This window comes from Pseudoliparis swirei, chromosome 3 (assembly GCF_029220125.1).
Source record: "Pseudoliparis swirei isolate HS2019 ecotype Mariana Trench chromosome 3, NWPU_hadal_v1, whole genome shotgun sequence".
In the NCBI taxonomy this organism is placed as follows: domain Eukaryota; kingdom Metazoa; phylum Chordata; class Actinopteri; order Perciformes; family Liparidae; genus Pseudoliparis; species Pseudoliparis swirei.
In genome coordinates, this window is record NC_079390.1 from 16,666,840 (window position 1) to 16,677,316 (window position 10,477).

The window sequence follows — 10,477 nt, forward strand, 5'->3', positions numbered from 1 at the left end:
ATGACATGGAGAGTTTCACTGAACCACCGCATATGATACCTCCAACTCTTTATCTGAAGTAGTTCAATTCAGTATATTTGTACAGCCCATTTTCACAAATTACAAATTTGTCTCAGAGTGCATTACAATCTGTACATATAGACATCCCAGTCCCAGATGCATCACATCGTATCAGGAAAAACTCCCAAACAACCCTTCACGGGAAAAAATGGGAAGAAACCTTCAGGAGAGCAAGAGAGGAGGATCCCTCTCCAAGATGGACAGATGTAGGTAGAGAGGAGGAGTGGGCGCAGAACCAGCCGGGTCCGATGGACCCTATGAGACATGAAATCAAAAGGACTCCGGGGAGGAAGCAGAGTTAGTAATGTGCAATAGAGAGATGAAAATTCATCCATAAGGAGAGAGAAAAGAGGAGATAGGTGCTCAGTGTATCCTAAAACGTCCCCCAGCAGCCTATAAGCCTATAGCAGCATATCAAGGGGCTGGACCAGGGCAAACCTGATTCAGCCCTAACTATAAGCACTGTCAAAGAGGAACGTTTTCAGTCTACTCTTAAATGAGGTGACTGTGTCTGCTTCCCGGACTGAAGGTGGAAGCTGGTTCCATAAAAGAGGAGCTTGATAACTAAAGGCTCTGGCTCCCATCCTACTTTTTAAGACTCTAGAACTACAAGTAGTGCCGCATTTAGTGAGCGCAGCTCTCTAGTGGGGCAATATGGTACTACAAGCTCCTTAAGATATGATGGCCAATCAAGGCTTTGTAGGTTAAGAGAAGAATTTTAAAAGTGAGTCAGTGCAGAGCAGCTAATGCAGGAGTAATGTGATCTCTTTTCTTAATTTTAGTGAAGTAGTCTAAATATTTATATGAATTGGACTCATGACTAGAGTGAAAATGCAGTGAATCTTGTCGTCCTTCACCCCCAACACACACACACACATGAAAACACACAAAGTTAGCAGGGAAGTACTTGTACTACTGTAAAAGGATCCCCCACCCCCAAACATATACAAAACTAAATGAAAACGAAAATGAAAAAAGCAGACATCAGAGCTATGCCACATGGAGACAGCAAAAGAGTGTGAAAATAAGAATTTAAAAGAACACGTGAAGGAGACAAGAACAGGAAGAGAAGAAAAAAAAACTTCTCGGAAACAAGAATATAAGGGCAGAAGTGCAAATGGTTGTGTAAGAGCGCAATGGAGATGTGTACGAATGACAGCAGGTTTGATTGAATAGAAAACGAGTGTACTTGTGTGAGAGGGGAAATTAATTAGTGGGAAGAAGCATATTGTTAAAAATACTGACTACAGCTGGAAAATGGGGTGAGTTCTTTTTTAATAACTGATGGTGTGTTTTTCTCCCAAATCACTTTGACTGTATCATGCTTAAAAAAGTACAAATATGAACAACAGTAGGATACTTCTTTCTAACAACTCTATATTTGACCTGACGAAACAATCTGTCTAGTTCTGTCTTCATTTCCTGCTGTATGTCTGGAGAGCATATCAACTGTTCCGTTTCACAGTTGTCATATATAAAATGCAAATATCAGAGCTGGTTAAACTGTATTTTCTGTGAAAATATTGTAAAATTCTAAAATAGCTTTTGAGAAGTTGGTTCATATCACTGATAGGTGAGACGATGCAGTCCATATTAGGTAGCATTGTGCTGAGCACAGGAAGTGGTCAAAACATGACAATCGTTTCTGCAGGAAGTAAATATTTCCCACAGGCTACAAACTTTGCAAAATGGGGGTGGGCGGCTGTAGCTCAGTGGGGTAAGGGGGTCGTCCTGCAACCCCAAGGTTGTTTGTTCGATCCCCGCTCTCCCCATTAGTTGCAAGTCGAAGTGTCCTTGAGCAAGGCACTGAACCCCCAGTTGCTTTCCGGACGCATCACTGCAGCCCACTGCCCACACACAGTCAAGAATACTTGCTGATTGGCAGTAGATATCTCTGCAGCACCATACTTTATATTTTTTGGAATGATTTAAACAAATAAATTCTGGCCAGATCTTTTACATTGCACCTTTCAAATATATTGTTCCAGATTATATTATATATAATGTATTTAAACAAGCTAAATTGTGGCTGCTAATATGTATCGGTAGTAATCAAGAAATATTTTTTATACATATTTGTATAGCAGCCACTCTGCTACATATTGAGTACATTTGGTTTGATACTTCCTTACTTTGACTTAGCTACATGTAATGTTGAATGCAATACTTTGAGTTGCAATAGAGTATTTTGACATTGTGGTATTACTTAAGTAAAGGATCAGAATACATCCTCCATCAGCAAACCACGAAAGAGTTTTATATAAATATTTCTGTAAGAAATAGGAGTACAGTGCATCCGGAAAGTATTCACAGCGCTTCATTTTTTCCAAATGTTGTTATGTTACAGCCTTATTCCAAAATGGATTAAATTCATTATTTTCCTCAACATTCTACACACAAAAACCCATAATGACAAAGTGAAAACTGTTTTTTGCAAATTATTGCACATTTATTAAAAATAAAGAACGAAAACATAACATGTACATAAGTATTCACAGCCTTTGCTCAATACTTTGTTGAAGCACCTTTGCAGCAATTACAGCCTCAAGTCTTCTTGGGTATGATTCCACAAGCGTGGCACACCTATTTCTGGGCAGTTTCTCCCATTCTTCTTTGCAGAACCTCTCAAGTTCCATCAGGTTGGATGGGGAGCGTCGGTGCACAGCCATTTTCAGATCTCTCCAGAGATGTTCAATCGGGTTCAAGTCAGGGCTCTGGCTGGGCCACTCAAGGACCTTCACAGAGTTGTCCCGAAGCCACTCCTTTGTTATCTTGGCTGTGTGCTTCGGGTCGTTGTCCTGTTGGAAGATGAACCGTCGCCCCAGTCTGAGGTCCAGAGCGCTTTGGAGCATGTTTTCAGCGAGGATGTCTCTGTACATTGCTGCATTCATCTTTCCCTCAATCCTGACTAGTCTCCCAGTTCCTCCCGCTGAAAAACATCCCCACAGCATGATGCTGCCACCACCATGCTTCACTGTAGGGATGGTATTGGCCAGGTGATGAGCAGTGCCTGGTTTCCTCCAGACATGACGCTTGCCATTCAGGCCAAAGAGTTCAATCTTTGTTTCATCAGACCAGAGAATTTTGTTTCTCATGGTCTGAGAGTCCTTCAGGTGCTTTTTTGCAAACTCTAGGCGGGCTGTCATGTGCTTTTTACTGAGGAGTGGCTTCCATCTGGCCACTCTACCAAACAGGCCTGATTTGTGGAGTGCTGCAGAGATGGTTGTCGTTCTGGAAGGTTCTCCTCTCTTCATAGAACAACGTTGGAGCTCTGTCAGAGTGACCATCGAGTTCCTGGTCACCTCCTTGACTAAGGCCCTTCTCCCCCGATCGCTCAGTCTGGCTGGGCGGCCAACTCTAGGAAGAGTCCTGGTGGTTCCAAACTTCTTCCATTTCCGGATGATGGAGGCCACTGTGCTCATTGGGACTTTCAATGCTGCAGAAATCTTTCTGTACCCTTCGCCAATTCTGTCTCGGAGGTCTATAGATAATTCCTTGAACTTCATGGCTTGGTTTATGCTCTGATATGCACTGTCAACTGTGATACCTTATATAGACAGGTGTGTGCCTTTCTCAATCATGTCCAATCAACTGAATTTAGCACAGGTGGACTCCAATCAAACATCTCAAGGATGATCAGTGGAAACAGGATGCATCCGAGCTAAATTTTGAGTGTCATGGCAAAGGCTGTGAATACTTATGTACATGTTATGTTTTCGTTCTTTATTTTTAATAAATGTGCAATAATTTGCAAAAAACAGTTTTCACTTTGTCATTATGGGTTGTTGTGTGTAGAATGTTGAGGAAAATAATGAATTTAATCCATTTTGGAATAAGGCTGTAACATAATAAAATGTGGAAAAATTGAAGCGCTGTGAATACTTTCCAGATGCACTGTATGTCTACAATAAAGTAGCAGAAAAACAAAAAGACTACAAATCTGACACTGCGAATATAGATCTTGGCACTGCGGTACATTAATATTGTGTTTTATACCAAAAGAGTATTTAGTTTCACCACCCACTCTGGTGGTGCGTGGGCTTGTCATCCATCCACACCAGTATCCTTGGATTTACATCCATATTTGTCTCTTTGTTGGTTAACCTTGACCATATTTCAAAGATGTTGGTGAATTGCCCAATATTAATGTTCTATTCAATATTTTATCAAGCAATTCATTCATACCTGCTTCCTAGAGGCAAAGTACACCATAAACAGATCATCATGAAACTTATGACACACACACACACACACGACAGTCACCTTAACGTTGTACATGCACATAGTAGAGTCTATCTCAGGGGTGGGCAAACTTTTTGACCTGCGGGCCACAATGGGTTCTAAAATGTGACAGAGGGGCCGGGCCAGGAGCATTTGGACACGCAATGTAATTTATTAAACCTGGAGATTGCGTCTGTTTTTTATACATTTCAATTTAAGGTGCAAAGTTAAAGTAAAACATTTACTGGAAAGAGATCAATGGAATCACTTTCAACATTCAAAACAAATTATTACCCAACAACATACTCAAGCTCAATAATTTCTAATTGTTTTAAACCCCGCAAAATAATGGATGGATTGTCCTGAGAGATAGACTGTATTAAATATCCTGCCTGCAGCAGAAACTAGAAAGGGGTCTTTAAAGTGAGGGCGATGTGCGGCGTCATCTGGTCAGCATGTGTATGAACCCCGTCACAAACAGACTGACAGCGCTTTACTCGAGAAAATATGGCCCTAAAGCTGACAATTGAAGTTCGATTTTTTTAAATTATTCATATCTCTTCTGAAAACACACCTTTACTCATGTGGACGAACTGTTTCGGTGTTTGAAATTGGTTTACCAAAGGTCATAGGTTCACAAAAGCAGTGAAATATCTGAATACAATGCTAGATACATGTAATTGCACCTGTCTCGAAGTTGTTTCTAGATCCAGTGTTATGAGAGCAATTTATGTCATTAACATTTGACAAATTGTTGAGATTGTTAACAATGCGGAACCAAATTTGATACGGAGATTTGGGCTGTACATTAAAAATGTAGTGGATTAAATATTCATATTGCAAAATCATGGGTGTGCTACATTATATAAAATATGTCTAGCACATATACTTTTAAATAGTGATTGCAGATTACAATCCATAATACATGTTGCAATTGGCGGACTAAGAACAAGCGGTGATCTGTAGTACAGCTAGTCTAGCATTCGGACACTGCGCGATCCAGCTTCCGGTGCAGTGCCTATGACTGTGCTGGTTAGCTAGTCCGCTGAATCATCTTTCAAAATCACTGTGGGTATCGGTCTTGTTTTTAAGTGAGCACAAACATCTGAAAGGGAAGGTTGTCTGAACAGACTGAGACAGTGACCTCCAAGCATGCCTTCAGTTTGCCAAACCTGGAACATTGGTGATTAGGCCAATGTCATTCCACGGGATCAGCTGGATTGTAACATTTGACGAACAAAACATGGTGACGTGGTGAGCACAGGACCTCAGAGTCATATGCCATCAGACGTAGTATCCTCATACTGATGTGTCAGTGCTTATGACAGAACGATCATAGAAGTTATCTGTAAATCCATACCAGCAGATAGGCGTTTGCTATACATGAAAAAACAGGGAAGTGGACACCTAAGGAACATTAGAGACTATCTGCTCGTCCCGTAACGACCGGATTAGCCAGTATAAATACTCCGGAAAGACATCGTTACAAGCGTACATTCCACGAGGAACCGTAGCTATCGACCATGGTATGCAGATGAAAAGCCGGCAGCTAAGGGAGTGGCTGGTAAGCAAATAAAGTCATGCGACTTCAATTACGTCAGGTACCAGAAATGACACGCTATACGCATTCAAGAGAGGCTACAAGGCTGTCTCTCTCCTCCGTTAGGGAAATCAGACCATGCCGCCATTTTTCTGCTTCCGGAGTATAAACAAAGGATCGCGGAAGCGGTAGTGACGAGGAACGAAGCGGTGGTCTGACCAATCAGAGGCTGAGCTACAGGACGCTTGCGTCGTCGACTGGGACATGATCCAATCCAGTTCCAGTGCGCCAGCGAGTTTTGGAAGTAGCAATGAGCCTCATAGCAACGCTTAACGGACACCATCGCCCCACGGTAAAAGTTAGGGTCTTTCCTAACCAAAAGCCGTGGGTTGATAGATCCATCCGTGAAGCTGTGAACGCCGATTGCTGCCTATAACTCCGGTCTTGTATCCGGCAACATGGACGAGTACAAGGCAGCGGTCTATGGACTGAGGAGGCGGTGAAGGACGCCAAAAGGAGGTACCGAGACAGAGTGGAATCACAGATGGAGCAGCGACACCAGGCGCCTATGGCAGGGGCTACGGACTATCACAGAACTACCAGAGCAGACCCGCGCAATGGTGAGTGCCGACGATCCCTAGCGGACGACCTGAACTCATTTTATGCACGGTTTGAGGCTAGCAACAACAGCGTAGCTCGCCGCTAACAACAACACCGTTAGCGTGCCGAGGTGAGTTCTACCGCTGGGATGAACACACACTCTCTGTGACCGAGCACAGTGTGAGGAGGGCTCTGTTGAGGTGAACACCAGGAAAGCTGCAGGTCCAGATGGCATATCTGGGCGAGTACTGAAGACCTGTGCTAACCAGCTAGCTCAGTGTTCACCACAATATTCAACCTCTCCTGGCTGAGTCCGTGGTCCCGCCTGCTTCAAGAGATCTACTATTGTCCCTTTGCCCAAGAATGCTCCTCCAGCATGTATGAATGTCTACCGACCGGTGGCCGCCACCTCGGTGGTCATGAAATGCTAAGCTGATAAGGACTACATCTCCCATACCCTTCGGGATGGACGGTAGATTGCTTATGCACAAGGAGATCCACGGATGAGCAGATGCAATACTGCACCCATGTGTCATCTGGACAGAGAGTAGAATAATAAAGTATGCGTTATGAATAGTTCATATAGGCAACACGATAGCCTCCAACGGCCGTCAGGCAGATTGGCGGTGGGAGGAAACCCGTGTGCTGACTGGATCCTGACCGCCAGTCCACAGGTGGTAAAGGCAGATAGGATCTATGCTGCCTCATAGGGTCCGATGACCCCATGAGACGAAAGTCAAAAGGACTTCCGGGAGAAAGCAGAGTTAGTAACGGTGATTGAGAGATGAAAATTCATCCTTAAGGAGAGAAAAAGAGGAGATAGGTACTCAGTGCATCCTAAAACGTCCCCGGCAGCTATAAGCCTATAGCAGCATATCAAGGCTGGACCAGGGCAAACCTGATTCAGCCCTAACTATAAGCTCTGTCAAAGAGGAAGGTCTTCAGTCTACTCTTAAACGAGGTGACTGTGTCTGCCTCCGGACTGAAATTGGAAGCTGGTTCCATAAAAGAGGAGCTTGATAACAAAGGCCTGGCTCCCATTCTACTTTTTAAGACTCTAGGAACTACAAGTAGTCCCGCATTTAGTGAGCGAGCTCTAGTGGGGCAATATGGTACGACAAGCTCCTTAAGATATGATGGAGCATCACCAATCAAGGCTTTGTAGGTTAAGAGAAGAATTTTAAAAGTGATTCTTAATTTTACTGGGAGCCAGTGCAGAGCAGCTAGTGCAGGAGTGATGTGATCTCTTTCTTAGTTTTAGTGAGAACACGAGCTGCAGCATTCTGGATCAACTGGAGGGACCTAAGAGATTTATTAGAGCAGCCTGCTAATAAGGAGTTGCAGTAATCCAGTCTCAAGTAACGAACGCTATGAACCAATTTTTCTGCATCTTTTGAGACAAGATGTGCCTGATTTTTGAAATATTACGTAGATGAAAGAATGCAGTCCTTGAGATTTGCTTTACGTGGGAGTTAAAGGACAAGTCCCGATCAAAGATAACGCCAAGATTCTTTACAGTGGTGTTGGATGCCAGGGCAATGCCGTCTACAGAATCCACATCACCAGATAATTGATCTCTGAGGTGCCCAGGGCCGATTAAAATTACTTCGTTTTGTCTGAGTTTAACATCAAGAAGTTGCAGGTCATCCATGTTTTATGTCTTTAAGACATGCTTGAATTTTACAGAGTTGGTTGCTCTCCTCTGGTTTTATCGATAAATATAGTTGAGTGTCATCTGCATAACAATGAAAGTTTATGGAGTGTTTCCTGATAATATTGCCCAAAGGAAGCATGTATAAGGTAAATAAAATTGGTCCAAGCACAGAACCTTGTGGAACTCCGTGATTAACGTTGGTGGTTATCGAGGCCATCACATAAATACAAACTGAGATCGATCTGATAAATAGGATTTAAACCAAATTAGTGCCGTGCCTGAAATGCCAATCGACTGCTCCAGTCTCTGTAACAGGATGTCATGGTCACGGTGTCGAATGCAGCACTAAGGTCTAACAAGACCAGGACAGAGAGGAGTCCTTTATCTGCTGCCATTAAGAGGTCATTTGTAATTTTCACCAGTGCCGCCTCGGTGCTGTGGTGTTTTCTAAACCTGATTGAAATTTCTCAAATAAACTATTATGATGTAGAAAGTCGACAACTGATTTTATGCACCACTTTCTCAAGGATCTTGGAGAGGAAGGAGGTTAGAGATCGGTCTGTAGTTAGCCAATACCTCTGGATCCAGAGTGGGCTTCTTCAGGAGAGGTTTAATAACAGCCACCTTGAAGGAGTGTGGTACGTGGCCTGTTAGCAGAGACACATTGATAATATCTAATAGAGAGCCGCCAATTAAAGGCAAACGCCTTAAGCAGCCTCGCCGGATGGGGTCCAAGAGACAGGTAGACGTGTTCAAGAAACCGTTGAAAATAATTGGTCACGGTTGATAGGAGAAAATCCTCCAAATATACACCAGGGCATACAGCGGTTTCAAGGCCATTCCACTTGAGGACAGATTGGCACTGGTTATGGGCAAGAGATTATTAATCTTGTCCTAATAGTTAAAATCTTTTCATTAAAGAAGTTCATAAAGTCATTACCACTAAGGTTTATAGGAATGCTCGGCTCCACAGAGCTGTGACTCTCTGTCAGCCTGGCTACAGTGCTGAAGAGAAACCTGGGGTTGTTTTATTTTTTCTATTATTGATGAGTAATAGGCTGCTCTGGCATTACGGAGGGCCTTCTATATGTTTTAAGACTATCTCGCCAAACTAAGCGGGATTCTTCGAGATTAGTTGAACGCCATATGCTCAAGCTCGTGACGCTTGCTTCAGTTTGCGGTCTGAGGGTTATACCAGGAGCAAACCTCCTCTTCCTCACTGTCTTCTTCTTCAGAGGCCATCGAGTCCAGTGTCATTCTCAGAGAGCCCATGGCACTGTCAACAACATGATCAATCTGGGACGGACTAAAGTTAGACCAGGAGTTCTCTCTTATATTGAGACGTGGTTTCGAATCAAATACAGAAGGAATCGCTTTAAATTTAGCTACAGCACTATCAGTTAGACATCTAGTGTAGAAACTTTTGACTAACGGAGTACACCCGTAGTATAAATTCAAAAGTTATGAGGTTGTGGTCTGACAGAAGAGGATTCTGTGGGAAGACGCTCAAATGCTCAATGTCAACGCCATAAGTAAGAACAAGATCAAGCTGTGGCCAAAGCTGTGAGTGGGTTTCTGTACTCTCTGACAGAAGCCAATCGAGTCCAACAAGGAGATGAATGCAGCACTAAGGCAATCATTATCAACATCCACATGGATATTAAAATCTCCAAATAATAATAACTTTATCGGTTTTAAGAACCAAACTTGATATAAATTCTGAGAATTCAGATATAAACTCTGAATATGGACCTGGTACGGTACAGAATCACAAATCGAATTGGCTGTAGTGTTTTCCAGTTGGATGTGAAAGACTAAGAACAAGGCTTTCAAATGAGGTGTAGTGTAATTTGGTTGAGGATTAATTAATAGGCTCGATTCAAAGATGGTTGCTACTCCACCTCCTCGACCGTGCCTCGAGGAATGTGAGTATTAATATGACTTGGAGGAGTCGATTCATTCAGGCAGACATATTCTTCATGGCTCAGCCAGGTTTCAGTTAGGCAACATAAATCAATGTGATTATCTGATATTAAATCATTCAGTAACACAGCTTTAGATGACAGAGATCGAATATTTAGGAGACCACATTTAATAGACCTATTTTGTTGCACTGCTGAAATAATTGTGTTAACTTGTATAAGGTTGTGTACGACCTCTTCTGCTTACTTTGATTTATTTAATTGAAGTGGCCGGGACAGACACAGTCTCTACTCTAAAGTCAAGGGTGGGTAACTGCTCGAATGGAAGAGCAGAGAAGGTGTTAAACTAACTCTGCTCCCGGTTCCTGATCTGAACCCTGGGTTGTCATAGATTAAGTCCGTGATCAACTTGGTCATATTCGCAGAAATGAGACGCTCCGTCCAACGTGGGATGAATGCCGCCTCCTCATCAGATCAGGT